Source organism: Gastrolobium bilobum, unplaced genomic scaffold (genome assembly GCF_033153095.1).
Source record: "Gastrolobium bilobum isolate Gb01-03AN ecotype WA unplaced genomic scaffold, APGP_CSIRO_Gbil_v1 utg2059, whole genome shotgun sequence".
NCBI classification, from domain to species: Eukaryota; Viridiplantae; Streptophyta; class Magnoliopsida; order Fabales; family Fabaceae; genus Gastrolobium; species Gastrolobium bilobum.
In genome coordinates this window covers 222143-248402 of record NW_026897401.1, presented here as the reverse complement: position 1 = coordinate 248402, position 26260 = coordinate 222143, and the positions used below count along the sequence as shown (strand labels likewise).

General features: G+C 39.5%; 1 non-coding gene across 1 annotated transcript; it reads left to right on the top strand.

Moving 5' to 3' along the window:
* The first annotated feature begins 24261 nt into the window (after positions 1-24261).
* LOC133306635 (small nucleolar RNA R71) lies at positions 24262-24368 on the top strand. Its single transcript, XR_009750930.1, has one exon. It is a non-coding gene; the product is annotated as a small nucleolar RNA R71 (small nucleolar RNA).
* The last annotated feature ends 1892 nt before the right edge of the window (positions 24369-26260 follow it).

The window sequence follows — 26260 nt, the reverse complement described above, 5'->3', positions numbered from 1 at the left end:
TATGCTTCCCCTCAACCGAGTACCCCAAGCGCAAAGTACTCGACCCACCTCCTAGCCAATCACCAGGCTAGCTCGAGCACAACCCGGCTCTGATACGACTGTCAGGCGGGTCTAGGGGAAGCTCGTGGCGGGGGACCACCACCAATGAGCCAAGTTACTCCAAGTACACCAAGTGGGTCCAACACCACATCTCAACCCAAAACCTTAAGGCATTGGGTTCATGGGTCCTTCTACTTATATACTTTTCACTTAGCCCATTATCAACCAATGTGAGACTCATCACACTTGAATATCACAACAATCTCCCCATCAAGTGTGAAACACAACATTAATATGCTCCTCCTCAACCGAGTACCTTATAGGCCCAAGTACTCAACCTGCCTCCTAGCCAATCACCAGGCTAGCTTGAGCACAACCCGGCTCTGATACCACTGTCAAGCGGGTCCAGGGGGAAGCCCGTGGCGGGGGGCCACCACCAATGAGTTAAGTTACTCCAAGTACACCAAGTGAGTCCGACACCACATCTCAACCCAAAACCTTAAGGCATTGGGTTCATGGGTCATTCCACTTATATATTTTTCACTTAGCCTATTACCAACTAATGTAAAACTCATTACACTTGAATATCTCAACAGATTCCAAGTCTACAAAACAACGAGATTCTAAGTTACCATCTTTCAAAAATAATAAATACATAATACATTGAATCGATTTAAATCGGATCGATTTTACCAATCAAACCGAAAATCGATCCAATCCAATTAAAATATGCACATTTTTTTGGTTTTTGGTTTTGTCAATTTTCGATTAATTCGATTATTAATTTTATGATTTAGTCACTACGGTTTGAATTGATTTAGTAATACCCACGGTTATTATAATACCTAGACCCGTACTCGTACTCAAAATGATTGCGGGTAATTATTTAGATCCATATCCAGACCCCATTTAATGGAAAAAGACCTCAGCAATGTAGATAATTTTATTAGTAACCATCAGGTCTGAGTTTAATTGTTATTCGTGCTTGGGATGAAAACGATGAGAGTTGCCTACTATTAACAAGGATTTGTGAAATAGTATGAGATTCTTCAACTACAACAATTTTTTAATCTAACATACATAATCATTAATTATGGAAATATGAAATCAAAATCTCTAATATTAAAAAATATACAAATCAAATCATAATTTATCCAGCATCATATTAATAAGGTTTTATTAGATATTAGGTATAAGGGTAGTTTAGTATTTCAGTGATATTCTAGATCTTTCTCTTTTCTCTTATGCTCTTCTATATAAGAGCTCACATATTGTACAAAATAATAACCACAATCAATGAAATTAATATTTTTCCTTTTCTCTCTTTTACCTTCTAATATGGTATCAAAGCATTTTTATCCTCCATGATTGGAGGTTCCGCTGCCATTGATTTTTTTTTCCTTTCATCATTTTTCCTTACCCTTTGGTCACTTTCCCTTTCATCTTCTTTCTCGTTTTATGGTTTTCCAGGTCTACAGATCATCTAGATTGTTCTAGATCTGTGATTTCTTCATTGTCTTAGATCTACGGCGTTCCTGTGCTAGCAAGCTAGCAGTCAGCAACATCGTCTTCAGCGCTCCGCCGCTGGTTCACCAACAGTGCATCGTTTGTTTTAGATCTGTCGTCGTTCATTCACCGCCCAACTAAGATTGTTTCCTATTTTATTTTTTAATTTTGGTTTTGGGTCATCTTCTTCAATGGCTTTCCCGAAAACCTTTTATCTCTACGTGTTCCTCCGGGCGTCTCCTTCTCCGGTCATCATCTCCGGTCATTCATTTGCCTTCTGTCGTTCTTCTTTGCACAGATCTGTCGCCACTCTGGTCTCTGTTCTTCCAGATCTGATTCGGATCGTTGGTTTTTTTGGACCATCGTGCTTGCTGTTTGAGTTCATGTTCCTGTTCGTCGGAACTAGATCTGGTTAAGGTCTCAGCCGTTCGTCTTCGCAGTCTTCATCTCGTAACCACTCTCCTCCCTTGTCGCCGCTTCAATGCATTCCCTCGCTGGAGACTCTCTTCCTTCTCTCTCCCACAGATCTGTGTCTCTTTATTTTTATTTTCATCCAGATCCGTGTCTCTTTTCTTTTCTTTTTCTGTATTGGGTTTCTCTCTTAACTCTGTGAGTTTGTGAACATCTGATTTTAGATCTGTTTGCTGCATTTTTTTTTCTTCCTTTCAGATCTGTTTCATTTGATTTTAATTTTTTGCACTTTTTGTTTCCCATCATCCCTGTTCTTAGATCTTAGATTTGTTTTATTTTTTCTCTATTTTTTTTTCTGCCATCGTTCCTCCACTGGCGTTGTGTCACTGTTCAGCGTTCATGGCTGTTCTATTTTTCGTTCTTGTCTTCGTGCGACCTGTCAACCACCGAGCCGCGTCGCTCCTGTCTTCGTCTGGACCTCCATGGATCTTCATCATGTCTGTTCCTATTCTTCAGATCTTCGCCGTGTTGACAGCCTCGTTCTCTCTTTGTTGTTGCAATACTCAGATTTTATTTCTGGGTTATTTGTTGCACACTAATTGTTTGCTGATTTGTGTCACCAAGTCATTAAGCTTTAGTTTCTGCAATTTTGTTCAGAATTCATTTTTGGGTTATGTATTTGTTTTCTGAATTTTCTTATGTTGCCATTTCTATTTTGGAAGTTTAGTTGATGTTAGGCTTGTATTTGGCCAATTTGATTTTATTCCCACTTATGTTTGTGGTGTTATTCAAGTCTGATTTGGCTTGTATTTGATTTATTTTTGCCATTGTTTGGTTTTATTTTGGCTTCCTATTTAGGCGGAGCATTGTTCATGTTGCTGATGTTCATTTCAGCACATTCGATTTTGCTGATGTCCATCCCGGCACCGTTTGGTATTTTGTGGCTGATGTCCATCCCAGCCCTCTCTTCCTTAGCTGATGTCCATACCAGCACCATTGATTTCGCTGAAGCTCATTCCAGCTCACTGAAGGTTTGGTATTTTGGGGCTGATGTCCATCCCAGCCCAGCCCTCTCTTCCTTAGCTGATGTCCATACCAGCACCATTGATTTTGCTGAAGCTCATTTCAACACACTGAAGATTTTGGCTTCTCATTCGGGATTTTTTTATTTGGTTATTATGTTTTCTTTATTTTTCTTGTTCAAGATGGAAGTTCTCTTTGTTCACTCTCCATCTTGAGGGGGAGTATTAAATATTAGGTATAAGGGTAGTTTAGTATTTCAGTGATATTCTAGATCTTTCTCTTTTCTCTTATGCTCTTCTATATAAGAGCTCACATATTGTACAAAATAATAACCACAATCAATGAAATTAATATTTTTCCTTTTCTCTCTTTTACCTTCTAATAGGTTTCGTAAAATAATATGAGAGATTCTGACACATGTAGAAAAACTAAGGGTTTGCATTTCGCATAATCAGTTTTTTTTTTAATTTTTGTTCGTGGGAATAGAAATAGTATTTGATAAAATCAATTTATTTTTTTTTATTCCCGAGAATGAACTGGTTCAATTTTTGTACGGCGAAACAGAAAAATGAATCAAATTTTTTTTTACTTTTTTTATTCTCGGTCACAAAATAAGAAACATTTGTCACTCTTAATCACTCTTCACCACTATTATCATTATCACCACCACCACATCTCGACACGACCACCACCACCATTATCGCTGCCGTCACCACCGTCGCCGCCACCACCACCACCACCACCACCACCACCACTACCACTATCACCACCACCATCGCCGCAACCACTGTCGTCCCACCACCACATTTCCATCACCATCACCACCACTATTACCATCATCACGCAACTGTTGCCACCACCACCACCATTACTACCACTATCGCAGCTAGTGCCACCACCACCATCACCACTACCATTATCATGTCACCGCTGCCACCGCCACCGCTCGTCACCATTACCACCACTATGCTACCACCGTTGCCACCACCACACCATATGAAAAAGAAAATGATGTTCCAAATTTTTTTATATTTAATAGGAATGATTTTTTATTCTATTATGTGTTGTGTTATCAAATATAATTTTCATTCTCGGAATAAAAATAGATCATGTTATCAAATAATTTTTTTTCCCTGAAACTGTTTTAAGAAACAGAAATAGAAAAAAATTATTTCTTTACAAAAATAGTATCAGAGAACAAAATGATTGTCATATATACCCAAAAAGCCGTGCACAAAAGATTATAAAACTTATAGTGCTTACGTGGACTAGATAAAAGAAATTAAAGGCATAAGAACTTAGTGAGTACTGAGTAGAATAGACAGCTCAGAATGTAGTATACAAAGGGGTACAGTGTTGTATGAACAATTCATGTAACAGAATTCAGTTTTATTCGTTTAATTTCTTTCTCAAGACAAGTTGTTCAGATTTCTGTAGAATGTCCTCTTATTTTTAATTTTTTTTATAAATAAAATTTTGTCAAATAGATTTTGAAAAAAAAACTCTTATAATAAAAAGTTATTTTTTTAAAATAAAGAAAAAAACCAAAAGTAAAAAATTCTTAGGATGATTTTTTTTTAATCTCTTATCAACTTTTCTTAAATTGTGTATTTTTTGAAATAAATAGCCATAGAGATAGAGAGAGGCTTTTCTTGAAATGTTTATTTTTAAATAACTTATTTTTATATAATCACCATACAGTTTTTAGCCATTTTTTTAAGTTTTTTTTTTTAATTTTAGCTTAAAAATAACTTCTAATTTAAAATTTAGAGAAAAGTTCATCAATGCTTTGTGGTTTGTTTTAGAATCACCTATGTCTATGTGGTTTTTTTTATCACATATGTCCTGTGATTTGTAAAAAGTAAAAAATCACGGGGCATATATGATAAAAAATATACCCTTTTGTAAACCACAGGGGCATATGCGATAAAAAAAACCACAGAGACATAGGTGATTTTGGAATAAATCACAAGGATATTGATGAACTTTTTCCTAAAATTTAATATATAAAGGCTTACTAATTGAATCGAGTTAATTAACAATGCTAAAGATGATGCTATCCCAATAAATAGACTCGTACATTGAGTCAAAATGGTATTTTCACGAAATTTCCTGCAATTGTACAGCTTCACATCGTTAGCATGAACATTGCTCATCACTACGCATATTCTAAACTTATGGCAAATGGCAACAACAGCAAGACTATGGTGTGGATTCAGATTTTGTTCATTGGATCACATATATAAAGGCTTCATTTGTGGCGTTGGTTTTAGCTGTTCACATATCCCTTTTACTTACCGTTGGTGCCTCCACGATATATTGTGAGATTCTGCATGCTTTTTTCTTCCTAGAAGATTACACAACATTTTCATGCCAACTTTCTCCCCAATTGCGAATTAATAATTAATTAATAAATTTGATTTGTGAAAATCTTAACCGTTCATTGACGGAAATCAACGGTTAAGATATGATTCTAAGAAGTTGTAAACGAAAGAAGCACATCTTATTTACTACTTATGTTTTAGTAGTTTTATATCATTAAGTTGATTACTATTTTTTTATGTTAAATCGAAGTTTTCTTTTCTTTTGTTGTTTGAGGATTATATCTCTCATATTATATGAACAAATTTTTTTTGTCATGCTAAGAAAAAGACAAATTATATAATATTAAAGAAAGTGAGATGACACATTATTCAATGAATTGGTCTTGTCTTTTTCTTAATGTGACAAAAAATTTGGTTCATGTAATATGAGGGATATAAATCTCTTTTTTATTTATATTCTTTTATTTTTTAATGCATTTAAAACTTTGTTTAAATTTTTTACCGGAGGCACTGCCACCAAACCCCCTCTACTACATATGCACACATAAATAAAGTCTTCTAGGTCCACTACTGTATATATATAATTTCATTATCAAAAAGAATGATTTTTGAACTGTTCTTTTTGTCAATAAAAAAATTGAGAAAGTATTTCATTTTCTTTTCATGTATTTATCACTCTCTTTAGTCTTAACACTTATTTTACAATAACTAGTTATAGACTAAATATCTTAAATGAGAAGGCTAAGCCTAAGCATGTACATGCACTACAAAAAAATATGTCATTTGTGAAGGTTATTTTGTGGAGGTTAATAAAACCCCCAATAATTATGTAAATTGTGGCGTTTTCATGGAACTCCAAGATCTTATCACATGTCTTTCCTCTCTCTCTAAAACGTTTTCGCCTTCGTCCACATTCCTTTTTACAAAACTCTTGTCTCTCTCTTTAAAACTTCTTTGCTCACATCCATTCAATCCTTTCTTTTCTCTCTAAATCTTTCTTCTCCATTTTCTCTCTGTTTCACTATGTCCACCTTCACTCTTTGGTATATCGATTTCTCTGCAACTCAATTTTTGAAATCAGTCTTGTTGTCAACGGTTAGGGTTCCTCAAATTTCAAGTCAAAATGTGCATGATCGAAAATAAGCTCTCGTAAGGTTTTCTTGTCCTCAAACTCCAAGCATCGAAGCTTTGGTGTTGTCTATGTTTCAAGCAAGAAGAAGAAGATTATTAGAGTACATTTTAAGTTGATTGCTTTGATATTTTAATGGATGAAAACATTTGCTATCAGTTGTTGATTGCTTTGATACCACATCTTTATGTTGTGCTTACAGATACCAACTCATTAGAGTACATCCAAGAAGCCTTAGAGAAAACTGCAAGTGGTTGGACATGTTTGAAGACACTGATGTAGTCTTATTCTGCGTCCTTAACTGACTATGATGAGTACACTGTAGACAGGAATGGAGTTGCTACCAACAAAATTTTAGCAGACAAGCATATCTTTGAAAACATCATTATCTCATACAATCTTCAATAACAAGGATCATGGGTCAAGTGATAGGTGCATCATTAGAGACTCGTATGAATTTTGGAGTTTTAAGATGGGTTTATTTTATTTGTTGTTATTGTGGATAATTGTAGATTTCCAACTCTTTCTCGTTTACAAAACATTGAATCAACCTTATATCTTTTATGAATGTGTACAACTACAGTGAGGCATGCTCTTTTATGAATGTCTTTATGCCCTTCATTAGATTAGAGAACACTATGTAAGTTTTTGTTTTGCTAGACACTAATGCAACTTCATATTATAGTAATGGGTGTTAGAGTGTATTTACACTTTTACTTATTTAAAAAAATATTAACCAAGAGCGTGCCCGAATATGAGCTATATATGATTGGTGTGCTATAGTATTATTTTTGGATAACTAGTATTTAGTAATTGTTTTCAAGGAGATGTTAAGAGATCAAACAAATAATAAATTCGCTAACAAATCAAGTGATGGGGTCCAATTCCCAAATTATGATATATAAGTCTTTCAATTCTTAGATATTGGCAGTCTAATGTTGTGGGGGTCTATGAGTAATAGAAAGTCAAACATATTATGGAGGTTAGTACACCTCTAGAAATACAATATTTGTGGGGGTCTGGAACATTCAGAAAATACTCCAACAAATTGTGGCGTTGCACACAAAGACCCCACAAAATGTGTTGTGGCGCATGCAAAACTGGGGGTTGTTGTGGATGCCAATAATGTCTTTTGTGGGATCAAAGACCCCCACAATTTACAAATATGACCCCCACAAATGACATATATTTTTTTAGTGATGTACGTAATATTTTGTGAGATTTTTTTTCTATAACTTGACTATTTCTTAATTATAATATTACAATTTCGTGACAGCTTATACATCTTCGTAAATGTTAATTGTTATTTAACTTTGTCGTGAAGGTAACGCTGAATATATAGGATTAGACCAGAGTAATATTGTTACGGATCGAATCTGAATTTTTTAGTTCCTGAACTTGAGTTCACCTAAAACCAAAACAATACTCATTCATGAGTTGGGGATATAAACTTTTTATGGAATCTTCAATGCTAATATCACTACTAGAATTGTGCAATTCACCGAGGAAAATTACCGATGAACCATATCACTCGTCTCAAAATAAAAACAAAATTATAAACGAAAAGGTAGTTTTCTATTTTTTTTTAAGAAAAACATTTCTTGATTTTACCGATCGATAGAATTACCGACAGACAAATTTGTCGATGACTACATTATTTTAATAATTCTATTGGTAACTTTCACGCCAAATAATGCCTCGACATCAAAATTTACTGATGGAAATGTCTGTTAGAGACTAATTCCATCATTCCATAAATTTAATGTTAGATGTAAATGGTTTTGATAATTTATATTAGAAATGGACTACAGTCATTTTGGATAAATGGAAGGAAGGAGAAGGAAAACTAGAAAATAAATTAGAGAAGATTAGGGAATGAGAGAGATTTTTTTATAAATCTTCTTGTTTTTCCTATCTTATTTCAGAACATATTTTTTTGTAACAACTTAACATAAAATTACATGCACTAAATAGTAAATACAATATAAATTCAACATCTAATTCAAATGGATAATAATATAATGTTCTAGCGCATGCATGCACACATGGATAGACTAAGTTCGTGGACTTGGCCAATCCGATATGGTGCATTACATAAATCAACACTTCTTTAAACTTTTTTTTTTTTTAATAAAAGGGAAACATTAGAAAGGCAAACAGAAAATAGGAAAAAATAAGAAGTAACTATAACTCTAGACCAACAAATTCCTCTAGAATCTTGCAACAAAAGTTTCAAACAATCAGGGGAAGGATTCAAGAGGATCTAAAGATTAACTAGTACCATTTGAGGGGGATGCTACCCAATCTGCCACTTGATTTCCTTTTCTATAAGTGTAAGTCTACAAACCTTTTAATTCCTTGGAGTAATTTTGGATGCGATGGACAAGCTTGGATAACAACCACCCTTTTCTCCACAAAGTCTTGAGCTATCCTTGAGCCCTCTTCAATTTGCACCAATTTGAGCCCATAACCACAAGCCACCTCTAAATCAGAAATAATTCCCCAAAGTTTTGTTGAGACTGAAGTCCCTTTGCCAAGGAATTCTAAAAAACCAATCACCTGTATAGTCTATGAAAGCACCCCCAAAACTAGAATAACTGCCATTTTGAGAGGATGATCGATCTGATTTTTATCAGCAAAGACTAGGAAACATCCATTTAATGTACACACCACTTCTCTATCATTTTTCTGTTAGCCAGCTTTGGAGAGGAGGCTTTGGATTTCTATTCATTTCTTGTGCAAATCTTGGCTTGCCTGAGAAGGGAGCCTCTTGTTGTAGTATTGTAGTAAAAAATTATCTTGTTTCTTTCTTTCCGGATCAACCAACAAGTGTAACACCCTCAATACCTTAATAATGTACAATAAAAATAAAAATAAGATATCAATTTGTATATCTTTACTTTTTACTATTTTTTACTAAACAAAATAAGAAAGAAATAACGAAATAAATCTATTTTAACTATTTATTGTGAACCAATTTTATTAAATACAATTATAATATTGATCATGGAAACTGTATTTACAACTATCTTAAACAACTTATGTTTTACAATGAAAAAAGTATTGAAGTGTATCATCTGGGCCATATTAATGCTCCATGTAAGAACCTGCACCGTTAATTAAGGTATTTAATTAATTAATTATGCAAAAATAAGAAATGATTCTATAATTGACCCTAATAATTATTTATGAGGCTTAATAATCATAGTAAGTGATTAAGAATGCTGAAAGTCGCTTTTCGAGATAAAAGTGCAGATACCGGTTCTGCTAGACGGTATAAATGCGAGCCGAAAAAGTATCCCGAAAAATTAAAGTAAGTGCATGATAATTACTATAATAATATGTAGGACTTGTAAAACGAGTTTCAAGTCCAAATAATGAGAACTGGTGCTAGAAACCGGTACTGACTTGGAAAAGCGCGTACCGGAAAGTTGCTCAGAAAATTATAAGAAAAATATGATAAATCTTAGAAAATTATGTAGTTTCAGAATCCAAAGTTTGGGATTAAAATGCTAAGCGTAGCAATTAAAGTTAATACTGTGCGCTTAAGTGAGTTTTGGCTATATATATGCATTTTAGCACATAACCCTAGGCACTCAGATTTGTCTACGTGACTTGGTGGCTGACTTGCACCTTATACACTGTTCCATTGCCTTCCCTTCCATTTCTTGAGCAAGCTTCCACCTTTGAGGCTTGTTCTTCCATTTAAACACTTGGTGAGGGAGAGGGTTGGCCTTGGGACTACTTTGGGGTGGTGTTTCTGAGTTAGAGAACCTGTGTGAGGAAGTTTGAAGAGCTGTGTTTGCTGTTCTTGAGGGGTGTGACCTTTTGTTGTCATTTTGATGCTTCAAGGTGTCTTCTTGTTGAGTAAAAGAGTCATCTTGTGTTCATTTTCGTGCATCCTCTTGTGGCAGTAGCTTGAGTCTGGTTGTGAGCTCCAAGAGCATCTCTCTTTGCTGTTTTTGAGCTTTGGTATGTATATCAACCTTTAACTTGAGTTTTAAGGCTTAAAAATGGAAGCTTGATGCATGTTAAGGTTAAAAGATGATGACTTGTTGTTGGGTAAGGCTTAACACACCTAGAAATGCATGATTAGGTGTTTAAAATCGGTAAAAGGGAACCTTTAAGGGATATCTTCACGGAAATGCAGAAACTGCATTCTGTCGTGAAATATCCGGATATCTGCCCGTGGAATATCCGGATATGGGATATCCGGATATGATATCCGGATATATGTATTCAGATATGGGTTTTTGGGATATCTGGATATTGTATATTCGGATATGGGATTCTGGATATCCGGATATTGAATATCCGGATATGTAGTGAGATATCCGGATATTGCATATCCGGATATGGTCCCGAGGAGTATCCGGATATTCTGGGATTTCGCAGAACAGTAGCTGTGCTGTGCATACAGTAGGCTATTGGGGGTTTATAGACCCTAGATTGATGAAGTTGAACTTCTGTATTTAATGGATTAAGCCAGAATCATGGGATTTAGGGTTTGTGGCTTTGTTAGAAGCTTTAAGACTTGAAAACGTAATGAAAAGGCGTTGTCTTTAGTTTGTATGCATGTGGTATATGTTATTGATTTATGTTTGGTCCATATCAGATTGTGATCTTCTGTGATTGGACTTTGAGCTTGTGGCATTGGATAGCTAGCTTAGAGGTAAGCTTTCGTGTCCTCGGTTTAGCCATGTTGTGGTTCCACCATGTCCCATGGGGATATGGTATATGCATGCTGTGTTACATGCTTTTGATGTTTTGGAAATGCTGTTGAGCTATTATATGTTAGTGTCTTGTTGATATGCATGGAGGTGTTCCACCTATACGGTAAGCCTGAGTATGTAGAACATACAAGAGGGTGAGGCTGTGGGTGAGGTGCAAGCGGTGTTCCTTGTACTACATGTAGGGAATAGACGTATTCCTACATTTCTCTGGCCAGTAGATAGTGATTACACACATGCCATAGATATCTGTTGTACTACATAGTTTTGGAACTGATAATGATATAAATGCTTTTTGAACTTATATTGCACATGTAAGTGAGCTTGGGGTGGAAGATCCTTGAGGACCCCTTGTCTTACTGAGATTTCTAGTTTAGAGATCTCACCCCACGTTTGGGGAATTCTTATTTCAGGGTCAGGTAATGTTGAGACCTCAGGCGGCAGGAGGCCGGAGCTGAGTTAGATTGCTGTTATATTATGCTGCCATGATTGGATGCTGGATTTGCATGCTGCTTATGCTTATAGCTCAGTTTATGTTATGGAGTTTTATGTTGAGACTTGTTGTTTACTATGTTATTTGGTGAGCATGGGGATTGTCCATGACACATAGTATTATTATGTCTTGGTTATGTCTTGAGTCTTTTGGAGTTGCATTAATGTATCAGGATATTGTCCGAATTACTTGATGTAATGCCGTGATTTAGATACACACTTTATCTATATATTGAGGTATTTCAGTAGATGTCTTATTGCAATTTACATACAAGCGATATTTTATGAAACTGATTAAGTAATCAAGTTGGTATTTGATTATGACGTCATAATTGAAAAGAAAAAGAATATTCCGCATTTTTAATTAAGCACCGCTTAATAAGATGTAATGTTAATATTCTGGGTATACACGGGGTGTTACATTTTATGGTATCAGAGCAACGGTTCAAGGGAAAAGCCTGTATGTATTGCAATGATTAGGATGTTTGGTTGTGTCTGTTTTGTGCGTTTTCTCCGTCGAGTATTATTATGATAATGCATATGTGACCACATTGCGTGAGTTTGATCAACTCATAATTTGTGTAACTTGTGCAGAATCATGGTAAGGCCCAAGAGAAACCGCGAGACTTCGGAGGATCGGCCCGATCCTGTCCTGGCTGCATTAGCTGAGATGCAGGCGGCCCGACTAGCCGACCAGGAGGCCATGAGAATGGCAAACCAGGCCATGCTGGACACCGTCAGAGAGGCGAACAGGAAGGCCACTGAGGACGTGTTGGAGGCCAACCGTCTGGCGAACATGACGATGTTTAGAGTCATGTTGGAGGAGATGAGGAATGGTCCTGCTGTTGGCCATGTTCCTCCGCCACCACCTCCACCGCCACCACCACCTCCACCCAGTCTGCAGGATGACTCTCAGAGTTAGATGGGAGATGGTAGTCATCTTACGGGGGCCATGCAGACCGTCCCTGTTTTTGTTGAGGATCGTGAGGAGATCGATCGCCGGCTGAATGCTTTCCATAAGCATAAGCCACCTGTTTTGATGGGTCTTTTGATCCTGTTGCTGCGGCCCGTTGGCTTCAGGCGTTGGACAAGATTTTTCGGGTCATGCAGTGCACAGACCCGCAGAAGTTGATGTTCGCTACTTACATGCTGGAGGGTGATTCCCATGAGTGGTGGACAAACCTTTCTCATGTCTACGAGACGCAGGGTCATGTGATGACTTGGCCTATGTTTGAGGACTTCTTCTTGGGTCAGTACTTTCCATATGACGCTCAGGAGAGGCAGCAGGGAGAGTTTGACAGATTGGTTCAGGGCTCGTTGTCTGTGGACGAGTACCTGGCCAAGTTCAACCAGTTGGTGAAGTTTGCACACTTCAGGATGGCGAGGCCTACTCCTACATTTCTGGCTGCTAAGTTCCGTAGGGGACTTAGTGAGGATATTGCTGGATACCTAGCTGGTTCTGCTTCTAGAGATTTTGGGACACTGGTTCAGCAGTGTCGTGATATTGAAGATTTCTACAGCTCGAGTAAGGCCAAGAAGGCCAAGGTTGCTGAGGCGACGAAGGTTGCAGCTGGTAGTTCCACTTCTTGGCGAGACAGGAAGTTTAGGAACAAGGGTCAGGGTAAACAGTTGGCAACTCGGCAGGCGCCGAGTCAGTTCAAGAGGACTTCTGCTCAGGGGAGTGCAGCGAGACCTCCTGCTCCCAGGTGTTTGGGATGCGGGAAGACTCATTTTGGGCCGTGTTCTACCGACCAGTTGATTTGCTTTCAGTGTGGCAAGGAGGGCCACTTCTCCAGAGATTGTCCGTTGGCGACGACGAGGGCTACTGCAGTGCAGACAGTGCCACTTCAGATGGTTCCCCTTCCACCTACTTCGGCACCGGTAGTGCCACCATCTTCTGGGAGAGTTTATACTCTGGATCGTCAGCAGTCGGATCGAGCTCCGAACCTTGTCAGAGGTACTGTTACGATTGGTTCATCAGCTGTTGATGTGTTGTTTGACTCTGGGGCTACACATTCTTTTGTTGCTACCCCGATTGCTGTGGGGCTTGAGTTGCCCAGTGATGTGCTTTCTCCACCGATGCGGGTGACTACCGCCACCGGAGAAAGATGTGATGCTACCACTGTTCATCGCGATGTGGCGTTTCAGTGGGATGGCCGTGAGTTCTCGGTGGATCTGATAGTATTGCCGATGGCCAACTTGGAGGTTATTCTGGGCATGGATTGGCTGTCCAGAAATTGTGTGATGATTGATTGTTGTGCCAAGCGTGTAGTGTTGTGTCCGTGTGATTCCACAGCCAGTTCCTCGCCGTACATTTCGTTGCTGCAGGCTATGAGAGCCTTGAGAGCAGGGGCATTTGGTTATGTTATGTTGGGAGGTTTGGTGAGTGGTACACAGGAGGACATCACTGGCATTCCTGTGGTGAGGGAGTTCCTCGAGGTGTTTCCTGAGGAGATTCCTGAGTTTCCGCCACAGAGGGAGATAGAGTTCTCTATAGATCTGTTGCCTGGTGTGGGGCCGATTTCTCTAGCTCCATACCGGATGTCGCCACCGGAGTTGGCAGAGCTGAAGAAGCATATTGAGGATCTTTCAGCGAAAGACTTCATTAGACCGAGTGTGTCTCCTTGGGGAGCACCGGTTATCTTCGTGAAGAAGAAGGACGGGACAATGCGATTGTGCACCGACTACAAGCAGCTGAACAAGGTGACAATCAAGAACAAGTATCCTCTTCCTCGGATTGATTATCTGTTGGATCAGCTTAGGGGTGCTTGTGTGTATTCCAAGATTGATCTCCGGTCCGGATACCATCAGATTCGGGTGAAGCCGGAGGATGTCCCGAAGACCGCATTTCGCTCGAGATATGGTCATTTTGAGTACTTGGTGATTCCGTTCGGTCTCACCAATGCACCTGCTGTGTTCATGGATTACATGAACCGTATATTCCAGCCGTACCTGGATCAGTTTGTGATCGTCTTCATTGACGATATTTAGATTTACTCCAAGACGGAGGAGGAGCATGTGGAGCATTTGAGAACTGTTCTGCAAGTGCTGAAAGAGAAGAAGTTGTATGCGAAGCCTTCCAAATGTGAGTTCTGGCTCAAATCTGTGAAGTTCCTTGGGCATGTTATTTCTGCTGAGGGAGTTGCAGTGGATCCGAACAAGATTGAGGCCGTGCTGGATTGGGAGAGACCCAAGACAGTTACGGAAGTGAGGAGCTTTCTGGGTTTGGCAGGTTACTATCGGAGGTTCATCAAGGGATTCTCCACCATGGTTTTGCCATTGACTCGCCTTACTCGGAAGGAGACTCCATTTGTGTGGACTAACGAGTGTGAGGTCTGTTTTCAGGAGTTGAAGGAGAGACTGACTACTGCTCCTGTGTTGGTCCTTCCTGATCCTGCGCTTGAGATTGAGCTTTACACCGACGCCTCCGGGAAGGGGCTAGGTTGTGTGTTGATGCAGTTGGGCAAAGTGATTGCCTATGCTTCGAGGCAGTTGAAACCTCATGAGGAGAACTACCCTACTCATGACTTGGAGTTGGCTGCTATTGTGTTTGCTTTCAAGATTTGGAGGCATTATCTATTTGGCTTGAGGTTTGTGGTTTTCAGTGACCACAAGAGTTTGAAGTACTTGTTCGACCAGAAGGAGTTGAACATGAGGCAGAGGAGATGGATGGAGTTCATAAAGGACTACGACTTCGAGCTAAGGTATCATCCTGGCAAGGCCAATGTGGTAGCTGATGCTTTGAGTCGGAAATCCAGTAGTTCATCCAGTTTGTTACTTGGTAACTTCGATGTGGTTGAGAAGTTCCGCAACTTGGCAGTGACCGCTCCGTGTGAGAGTGTACTTCTCGGATTGGAAGCATCCGATGTTGTGAACGAGCTGCTTGAAAAGATTAAAGAGGCACAAGTTCAGAGAGAGTGTCTGGATTATGTGAAGAACCAAGACGGTGTGTCTTGGAATGAGGATGGATTGCTTTTGTTTCAGCAGAGGATTGTAGTTCCTCGAGGCCCGTTGACAGAGGAGGTTATGGCAGAAGGCCATAAGGGTCAGTTTTCTATCCACCCTGGTGCTACTAAGATGTATCAAGACTTGAAGAAGAACTTCTGGTGGCCGGGCATGAAGAAAGATGTTGTTGTCTTTGTGTCTAAGTGTTTGGTTTGCCAGAAGGTGAAGATTAAGCATCAGAGACCGTCTGGTGAACTTCAACCTCTTGAAGTACCACAGTGGAAGTGGGAAGGTATTTCCATGGACTTCGTGGTGGGATTGCCGAAGACTCAGGCGGGTTGTGACTCTATTTGGGTCATTGTGGACAGACTGACGAAGTCTGCCCATTTTCTTCCAGTGAAGGTGAGCTTCACTACAGAGCAGTTGGCCAAGCTTTATGTCCGCGAGATTGTAAGGCTTCACGGGGTGCCCGAGAGTATCATTAGTGATAGGGACCCGAAGTTCACATCTCAGTTCTGGGAGGCGCTGCAGGAGGCTTTTGGTACGCAGTTGAGATTGAGTACCGCCTATCACCCTCAGACTGATGGACAGACTGAGAGGACCATCCAGACCTTGGAGGACATGTTGCGAGCTTGCACGTTGGAGCAGGGCTCGGCATGGGATAGGTACCTTCCGTTGGTTGAGTTTTCTTACAACAACAGCTTTCATGCTAGCCTGGGTATGGCGCCCTACGAAGCACTGTATGGTAGGAGGTGTCGGACTCCTACTTGTTGGTCTGAGGTTGGGGACAAGGAGCTTTTTGGCCTTGACTTTGTCCAAGATACCACCTTGCAGATTCAGATGATCCGTGAAAAGTTGAAGCAGGTGCAGAATCGCCAGAAGAGCTACTATGATGTCAAGCATCGTCCACTGGAGTTCAGTGAGGGTGAGCACGTTTTTGTGAGACTTTCACCTGTCATCGGTGTAGGTCGGGCACTCGGAGTGAGGAAGCTGAGCCCGCGATATATTGGGCCATAACAGAACCTTGGTATAGTAGGACCTGTTGCCTACCGGCTTGCCTTGCCTCCGAACCTGGCTAACATCCATGACGTGTTTCACGTGTCTCAGCTTCGGAAGTACTTAGCAGATCTGTCGCACGTGGGACAACCGGATGACGTGGAGGTTCGGGAGAACCTAAAGACTCCCGTCGGACCACTCAGAATTCTCGATCGTGGCGAGAAACAGCTGAGGAGCAAGATCATTCCGATGGTCAAGGTGCAGTGGACCGGAAGGACTCATGAGGAGTGTACTTGGGAGCGTGAGGACGAGCTTCTCCGGCAGTACCCCGAGTTTCGACCAGGTATGTTCTGATTTTGAGGTCAAAATCTTAAAAAGGTGGGGTGAATGTAAGAACCCGCACCGTTAATTAAGGTATTTAATTAATTAATTATGCAAAAATAAGAAATGATTCCATAATTGACCCTAATAATTATTTATGAGGCTTAATAATCATATTAAGTGATTAAGAATGCTGAAAGTCGCTTTTCGGAAGAAAAGTGCAGATACCGGTTCTGCTAGTCGGTATAACTGTGTACCAAAAAAGTATCCCGGAAAATTAAAGTAAGTGCATGATAATTACTAGAATAAAATGTAGGACTTGTAAAACGAGTTTCAAGTCCAAATAATGAGAACTGGTGCTAGAAACCGGTACTGACTTGGAAAAGCGCGTACCGGAAAGTTGCTCAGAAAATTATGAGAAAAATATGTTAATTCTTAGAAAATTATGTAGTTTCATAATCCAAAGTTTGGGATTAAAATGCTAAGCGTAGCAATTAAAGTTAATACTGCGTGCTTAAGTTAGTTTTGGCTATAAATACTCCCATTATGGACACAAAACCCTAGGATCAGTTTTCTATACGTGAGTTGGGGCTGATCATTTGCTGGTTACTGTTCCATTGGCTTTCCCTTCCATTTCTTAAGCCAAGTTGTGATCTTTCTTGAGTTTCTTCACATTTCCACCTTGTAAACACTTGGGAGCAGCCTTATGGGAGTGAAAGGAGGGTCTTTTCTGAGTCTTAGCCACTGTTTGAGTCAGTCTTGGGGGCTGAGTTTGGAGGTTGTGTAGTGGAAGCCTTGGTCTTGCCATTTGTGAACTCCAAGTGTCTATCTTTGTGGAGAAAGGAGCCATCTTGTTGTGCATTTTCGTGCACCTTCTTAGTCAGAATTGTGAGGAGCTGTGTTGAGCTCCAAGAGCATCTCCCTTTGCTGTTTTTGAGCTGTGGTATGATCACCAACCTTTAACTTGAGTTTTAAGGCTTAAAAATGGAAGCTTGATGCATGTTAAGGTTAAAAGATGATAACTTGTTGTGGGGTAAGGCTTAACACACCTAGAAATGCATGATTAGGTGTTTAAAATCGGTAAAAGGGAACCTTTAAGGGATATCTTCACGGAAATGCAGAAACTGCATTATGTCATGAAATATCCGGATATCTGCCCGTGGAATATCCGGATATGGGATATCCGGATATATGTATTCGGATAAGGGTTTTTGGGATATCTGGATATTGTATATTCGGATATGGGATTCTGGATATCCGGATATTGAATATCCGGATATGTACAGTGAGATATCCGGATATTGCATATCCGGATATGGTCCCAAGGAGTATCCGGATATTCTGGAATTTCGTAGAACAGTAGCTGTGCTGTGCATACAGTAGGCTATTGGGGGTTTGTAGAACCTAGATTGATGAAGTTGAACTTCTGTATTTAATGGATTAAGCCAGAATCATGGGATTTAGGGTTTATGGTTTTTTTAGAAGCTTTAAGACTTGAAAACGTAATGAAAAGGCGTTGTCTTTAGTTTGTATGCATGTGGTATATGTTATTGATTTATGTTTGGTCCATATCAGATTGTGATCTGCTGTGATTGGACTTTGAGCTTGTGGCATTGGATAGCTAGCTTAGAGGTAAGCTTTCGTGTCCTCGGTTTAGCCATGTTGTGGTTCCACCATGTCCCATGGGGATATGGTATATGCATGCTGTGTTACATGCTTTTGATGTTTTGGAAATGCTGTTGAGCTATTATATGTTAGTGCCTTTTTGATATGCATGGATGTGTTCCACCTATACGGTAAGCCTGAGTATGTAGAACATACAAGAGGGTGAAGCTGTGGGTGAGGTGCAAGCGGTGTTCCTGTTACTACATGTAGGGAATAGACGTATTCATACATTTCTCTGGCCAGTAGATAGTGATATACACACATGCCATAGATATCTGTTGCACTACATAGTTTTGGAACTGATAATGATATAAATATTTTTTGAACTTATATTGAACATGTAAGTGAGCTTGGGGTGGAAGATCCTTGAGGACCCCTTGCCTTACTGAGATTTCTAGTTTAGAGATCTCACCCGACGTTTAGGGAATGCTTATTTCAGGGTCAGGTAATGTTGAGACCTCAGGCGGCAGGAGGCCGGAGCTGAGTTAGATTGCTGTTATATTATGCTGCCATGATTGGATGCTGGATTTGCTTGTTGTTTATGCTTATAGCTTCAGTTTATGTTATGGAGTTTTATTTTGAGACTTGTTGTTTACTATGTTATTTGGTGAGCATGAGGATTGTCCATGACACATAGTATTATTATGTCTTGGTTATGCCTTGAGTCTTTTGGAGTTGTATTAATGTATCAGGATATTGTCTGGATTACTTGATGTAATGTCGTGATTTAGATACACACTTTATCTATATATTGAGGTATTTCAGTAGATGTCTTATTGCAATTTACATACAGGCGATATTTTATGAAATTGATTAAGTAATCAAGTTGGTAATTGATAATGACGTCATAATTGAAAAGAAAAAGAATATTCCGCATTTTTAATTAAGCACCGCTTAATACGATGTAATGTTAATATTCCGGGTATACACGGGGTGTTACACATAAGGTTTCATGTCTTTCACCACAAAGGGTCCAGACCATCTAGACTTTAACTTCCCTGAAAATAGCTTCAACCTGGAATTGAACAGAAGAACTTGATCCCCCACCTTGAAATCCCTAGGTATGATCTTCCTATCATGCCATAACTTTGTCTTCTCTTTATATAGGCTTGCACTTTCATATGCAGAGAGACGGAACTCATCCAATTCATCCAACTGTAGTAATATTTTCTCTCCTGCTGCCTTTGAATCGAAGTTCAGAAACCTCACAGCCCATAATGCCCTGTGCTCCAACCCTACTGGCAAATGACATGCTTTCCCGAACAACAGTTGAAATGGAGACATTCCAATAGGAGTTTTGAATGTTGTCCGGTACGCCCACAGAGTGTCATCAAGTTTCTTGGACCATTGAGTCCTAGCATTCCCAACAGTCTTCTCTAATATTCTTTTTAATTCCCTGTTGGAAATCTCAACCTGACCACAAGTCTGTGGGTGGTACGGAGTACTTATCTTGTGCCTCACCCCATACTTTGCAAGAGCATACTCCATCATCCTATTATCAAAATGAGTTCCCCCATCACTGATTATAGCTCTCGGGACTCCAAATCGCGAAAATATGTTCTTCCTCAGAAAAGCAATCACAACCCTAGATTCATTGGTAGGTGTGGCTATGGCCTCAACCCATTTTGAAACATAATTAACTGCCACCAATATGTACTTCTTAGAGTAGGACGAAGGGAAAGGTCCCATAAAATCCATACCCCAAACATCAAATATCTCCACCTCCTGTATATTGTTCAAGGGCATTTCATGTCTCCTGGAGATATTCCCAGTCCTTTGACAGTTGTCACATGCCTCCACATACTTCTTGGCATCCTTGTATAGAGTTAGCCAGGAGAACCCGCTCATCAACACCTTTGTTGCGGTTCTCTCTCCTGCAAAATGTCCACCTTAAGCAGAACCATAACAATGCCACAATACATCCTTCTGCTCCTCCTCTGGAATACATCTTCTGATCACACCATCTGAACACCTGTAAAAAAGATATGGCTCATCCCAAATGTATCTCTTCACGTCATGTAGAAATTTCTTCCTCTGTTGCCATGTGAAATCCTTAGGCATCATCCCAGTAGCTTTGTAGTTGGCAAAATCAGCAAACCATGGTGGGGTACTGATGGTTAAAACTTTATCCCCCACCATTTCCGTAACAGCACTTATTGCCAGTATCTGTTCATCTGGAAACTCTTCTCTGATCACTACCTCTGATCCTTTTTGAAGCTCTTTCTCTGTAATCCTAGATAAGTGATCAGCCACCAAGTTATCAACTCCCTTTTTGTCCTTTATCTCCACCTCAAACTCTTGTAGTAGTAACATCCAGCTGAGTAACCTGGGCTTAGCATCCTGTTTACTTAACAAATACTTTAAAGCTGCATGGTCAGTGTAAACAATAACTTTTGATCCTAGCAGATATGGCCTGAGTTTGTCAAATGCATACACAATAGCCAGTAATTCCTTTTCTGTAGTAGCATAATTCTTTTGTGCATTATTCAGGATTTTACTAGCATAGTAAATGACATGCAATAATTTATTCACTCTTTGGCCTAGTACCACTCCTACAGCATAATCACTAGCATCACACATTAATTCAAATGGCAATGAAAAATCTGGTGCCATCATGATAGGTGCAGTGATCAACTTCTCTTTCAAAATATGAAATGCATGTAGACATTCATCATCAAACATAAACTCTTGGTCTTTGACCAACAACTTGCATAAAGGCTTGGCAATTTTTGAAAAATCTTTAATGAACCGCCTATAAAATCCTGCATGACCAAGAAAACTCCTCACACCTTTGACATTGACAGGTGGAGGAAGTTTCTCTATCACAAAGATTTTTGTCTTATCTACTTCTATTCCTTTCCTAGACACCTTGTGTCCAAGAACAATTCCTTCAGTCACCATGAAGTGACATTTTTCCCAGTTCAAAACCAGATTACAATCTTGACATCTTTTTAAAACAGAATCCAAATTTTCCAGACATACATCAAAGTCAGAACCAAATACAGAAAAATCATCCATGAAGATTTCTATATATTTCTCTACCATATCAGAAAAAATGGACAGCATGCACCTTTGAAAAGTGGCAGGAGCATTGCATAACCGAAGGGCATCCTCCGGTATGCGAAAATTCCATATGGGCATGTAAATGCGGTCTTCTCATGATCCTCCGGAGCCACAACTATCTGGTTGGAACCTGAGTAGCCGTCCAAGAAACAATAGAAGGCATGTCCTGCCAACCTCTCCAACATCTGATCCAAGAACAGAAGGGGAAAATGGTCCTTCCTTGTTGCTTTGTTTAATCTCCGATAGTCAATGCACATCCTCCAGCCAGTGATTGTCCTTGTGGGAATCAGTTCATTCTGCTCATTCTTCACCACAGTCATTCCTCCTTTCTTGGGTACTGTTTGAACAGGACTCACCCAAGCACTGTCTGAGATAGGATAAACCATCCCAGCATCAAGTAGCTTCACAACCTCCTTCCTCACTACCTCTTTCATAGTGGGGTTGAGTCTTCTCTGTGGTTGCCTTACTGGTTTTACTTCCTCTTCCATCAATATTTTGTGGGTGCAGAAAGAAGGATTGATTCCCTTAAGATCTGAAAATTGCCATCCCATAGCTTTTTTATTCTTCTTGAGTACCTTAATCAACTTCATTTCTCCACTCTCAGATAACATTGCATTGATGATTGCTGGATATGTTTGATCATCCCCAAGGAACACATACTTCAGATTTGAAGGTAGTTCTTTAAGCTCTACCTTAGGTGCTCCCATAGAAATGTCATCTATCTTCTGTTCAAGCTCTTCCACTACCGGTTCTTCTTGATAATTTTCTGTACTTGTCTCCTCAAGAAATCTGTCTTCCTCCAATGAAAAGTCTTCTTCTCTATTCACTGCTTCCACCATCTCCTGTATGACATCAATACTGAAACAATCCTCCACATCAACAGGATGCTTGATGGCTTCAAAGACATCAATTGTAACTGTTTCTTCATCCACCCTTAGCATCAACTTCCCTTGTTCAACATCTATCAGGGATCTTGCAGTTGCTAAAAATGGTCTTCCTAGGAGTAAAGGACTTTCAGTATCCTCTTCCTCCATATCAAGTATCACAAAATCCACAGGAAAAATAAACTTGTCCGCCTTAACCAACACATCTTCTGCTAATCCTTCTAGTCTTTTGATAGATCTATCTGCTAGATGCAGAATAACATTGGTATCCTTCAACTTATTTATCCCAATGCCCTACAGACATACAATGGCATCAAATTTATACTTTCCCCCAAATCACATAGTGCTTTACCAACTTCCACATCCCCAATTGCAATTGAAATGCTAAAGCTCCCTGGATCCTTCAACTTTGGAGGTAATTTCTTCTGAATTAGAGCACTACACTCCTCCGTCAAAGCCACTGTCTCACCATCCTTTAACTTCCTCTTCTTAGATAGAAGATCCTTCATAAATTTTGCATAGTGAGGCATGTTCTCCAGGGATTCAGCAAATGGTATGTTTATCTGCAATTTCTTGAAGATATCCAGAAATCTTGCATAGTGCTGTTTCTGAATCTCTTGCTTCAATCTTTGAGTGTAAGAAACTTTGGCATATGGAGACAAAGTAACTGGCTGGTCCTGCTTGTCAGCCATCTTCTTCTTCTCCCACTTCGTTGTCTTCTTGGGCACACCATCATTTTCAACTACCACCTTTTTTTCTTCCTTATCTTCCTTCACTGTTTCTTTTTCTTTATTTTCCTTCACCTTCTCTACTCCATCATCAGAGACTACATCTTCAACCACATCCTCTTCTTCATTCTTCTTATCTTCCACATTCTTTTTCACCTATTGAAGCACCAACCCACTTCTTGTCATGATTGCTTTGCAGTGCTCCTTAGGATTCACCATTGTATCACCAGGAAACTTCCCATGTGGTCTCTCAGATGTATTGATAGCTGACCAATCTGGGTCTCCAAATTCCTGATAGATGCTTCCTGATTTCTGAATGAAGTCTTGGTCTCTTGCATGAATGCAGATGTTTCCTCTCTGAATGAATTAGACCCCTGAATGTAATCTTGAGTAGTCTTGGATAACTGGGCAAAGGCTTTTTCCCATGCAGAAGTATCACCTTGCTGTGAGGAATTTGGTGGTGGAGGATGTAGTGGAGGATTCAACTGATGGTTGGAACTATAACTGAACCCTGGGTGTTGATTCTTGTTCTTCCATGGTGGCATATACACATTTCGCCCCTGGTTGTTGTAATTCCTCTGGTTGTGATGGTCATAACACACTCCATTAACTTCTGCATGTTCAGCAGACCCTCCATAGTCACAATCATCAGTAACATGGTTTTTCCCACAAATGGAACACACACAATTGGTGTCCACAGAAGCAACATTTTGTGAGGATAGTTGCTTAGTGAGAGCATCCAACAATTGTTGTTGCTGTTTCTGTGTCTGCATCAACTGGTCATTTCTTGCCAACAAAGCATCATACCCATCCAGCTTGATGATCCCTGTCCTTCTGTCAGTCACTAGGGCATTATCAAATTCCTGAGATGCCAATGATTCAAAAATATCCAAAGCCTCTTGAGGAGTCTTGGTGGTCAAAGAACCACCAGCAGTGGCATTCACCAATGTCCTAGTATTGGTGGTCATCCCTTGTAGGAAGATTGCTGCTTGATTCCACGCTTCTATTCCATGTTGTGGACATTTCCTCAATAAAGTCTTGAATCTCTCCCAAGCCTCATAAATGGATTCTGATTCTTTTTGCTTGAAGCCTGTGATCTCATCCTTCAACTTTACCCTCTTGGATGCTGAAAAAAATCTTTGCAAGAACTTGGTTTGCAGATCATCCCAAGTTGTTATTCTCCCCTGAGGCAATGACTGCAACCATCTCCTTGCATCATCCTTCAGTGAAAGAGTGAATAGTCTTAGCAGAATTGCATCCCTTGTGACACCATTAATTTTCACAGTATCACTCAACAACAGAAAATTTTCTATATGCAAGTAAGGGTCCTCTGCACTGGTTCCAGCAAACTGCTTCTTCTGCACCAACTGTACCAATGCAGGCTTCAATTAATAGTTATTTGGCTCTACTGTAGGGCGCACAACACTACCAATCGGAGGAATCACTGCAGGAGTCATGTAATCTCCTAGTGTCCTCTGTGGTGGTTGCACATGATTTTCTGCCATAATTTCTACTTGGTTGACAGCACTGGATTCACCCCTTTCTTGAAACTATCTTCTTTGTCTTGCTGCCCTTCTTTTCTTCCTCAAAGTCTTTTCTAATTCTGGATCATACAACAAGAAGTTTGGATCAATAGTACCTCGCATACACCAGAATCAAAATTGACCAGAAATTTAACGCAAAATAAAATGCTGAAACTTAAAGGATTCAATCTCATATTTCTATGGTGTCAATCAATGTTGAAAAACAAATCCCCGGCAACGGCGCCAAAAACTTGTTGCGAATCTAGAAAGTGTACTAGTCGTACAAGTAATAAAATGATGAGTAAAGATCGTTCCCACAGAGATTTGTATTCAAACACCAATTAACCATAGAAAACTAATTTGAATCAAACAAGAGTTTGTAAAAATCATGAATGTTTTGTCACCAGAAAATTGATTTGAAGTAACAGAATATAATGCTAAAATATGAATTAAGATTTAATAAAAAGTAGTCAGAAAACAATTTTCCTCAACAATAAATTCATCTAACATTGATCATATGATGAATTCTTTTCATGTGATGTTAATCAACCTTTTACTTATCATCAAGATGTAATCCCTTACTACCCTGATAGATACATTAATTAGAAACCCCAATCCCTTGGTGATTCATTTCTTAATACATACATTAAACACTAAAGTCTTAAGATTACATCAGAACTCTAGCATCAATCCCTTGAGTACTAGAATCCTGATGATGAGATTGCCAAATATAGGAGTAGTGTAAACATTTCTGTTCTACATTACTCCCTTAGTTGAAAGAATTGAACAAGAAAATCTCATATCAACACATGAAAAATACTTCATCATATTAATCAAACATACATAAGATTATCATTAAGTTCCATTGAATTCAGACCACAATGACTCTACTCAGACATAACTAAAGAATACACAAGAGAAGAAAGATCAAACTCCATTGCCATGTAGTGAGTCTTCAATCTCCAAGTAAAATTACATAAGAAACTAACTAATATAAGAACTAAGTCCTGAGAATTTTACAGAGAAGTCATATCAGAGAATCTGATGTAAGTGAGAAAGAGAGAGAATCCAGATCTGAAAAAGTGAAGGCCCTTGCCTTATATAGTTTTACAAATTCAAACAGAAAAACTAACATGGGCGCTAAAACGTTCATGAGTGAGCGTTTTAGCGTCCATGCTTGACGGATGCCCAACTGCTTTTAACTAACTGGAACGCTAAAACGTTCATGAGTGACCATGTTAGCGTCCATGTCCGGTGAAAGCTCAACTGTCTTCAACTGACTCCAACGCTAAAACACTTGGTTTGGACGTTTTAGCGTTGGAGACCAGAGTCTTTTTCCAACAGCAGTGAGCTAAAACGCTTGATCAGGAAGTTTTAGTGCCCAAGACCAGCAACGTTTTGTCCTTGGATTGCAGCAGCGCGCTAAAATGTTCTGTGTGGACGTTTTAGCGCTCAGCACCAGCAAGTTTTGGCTTCTTTCT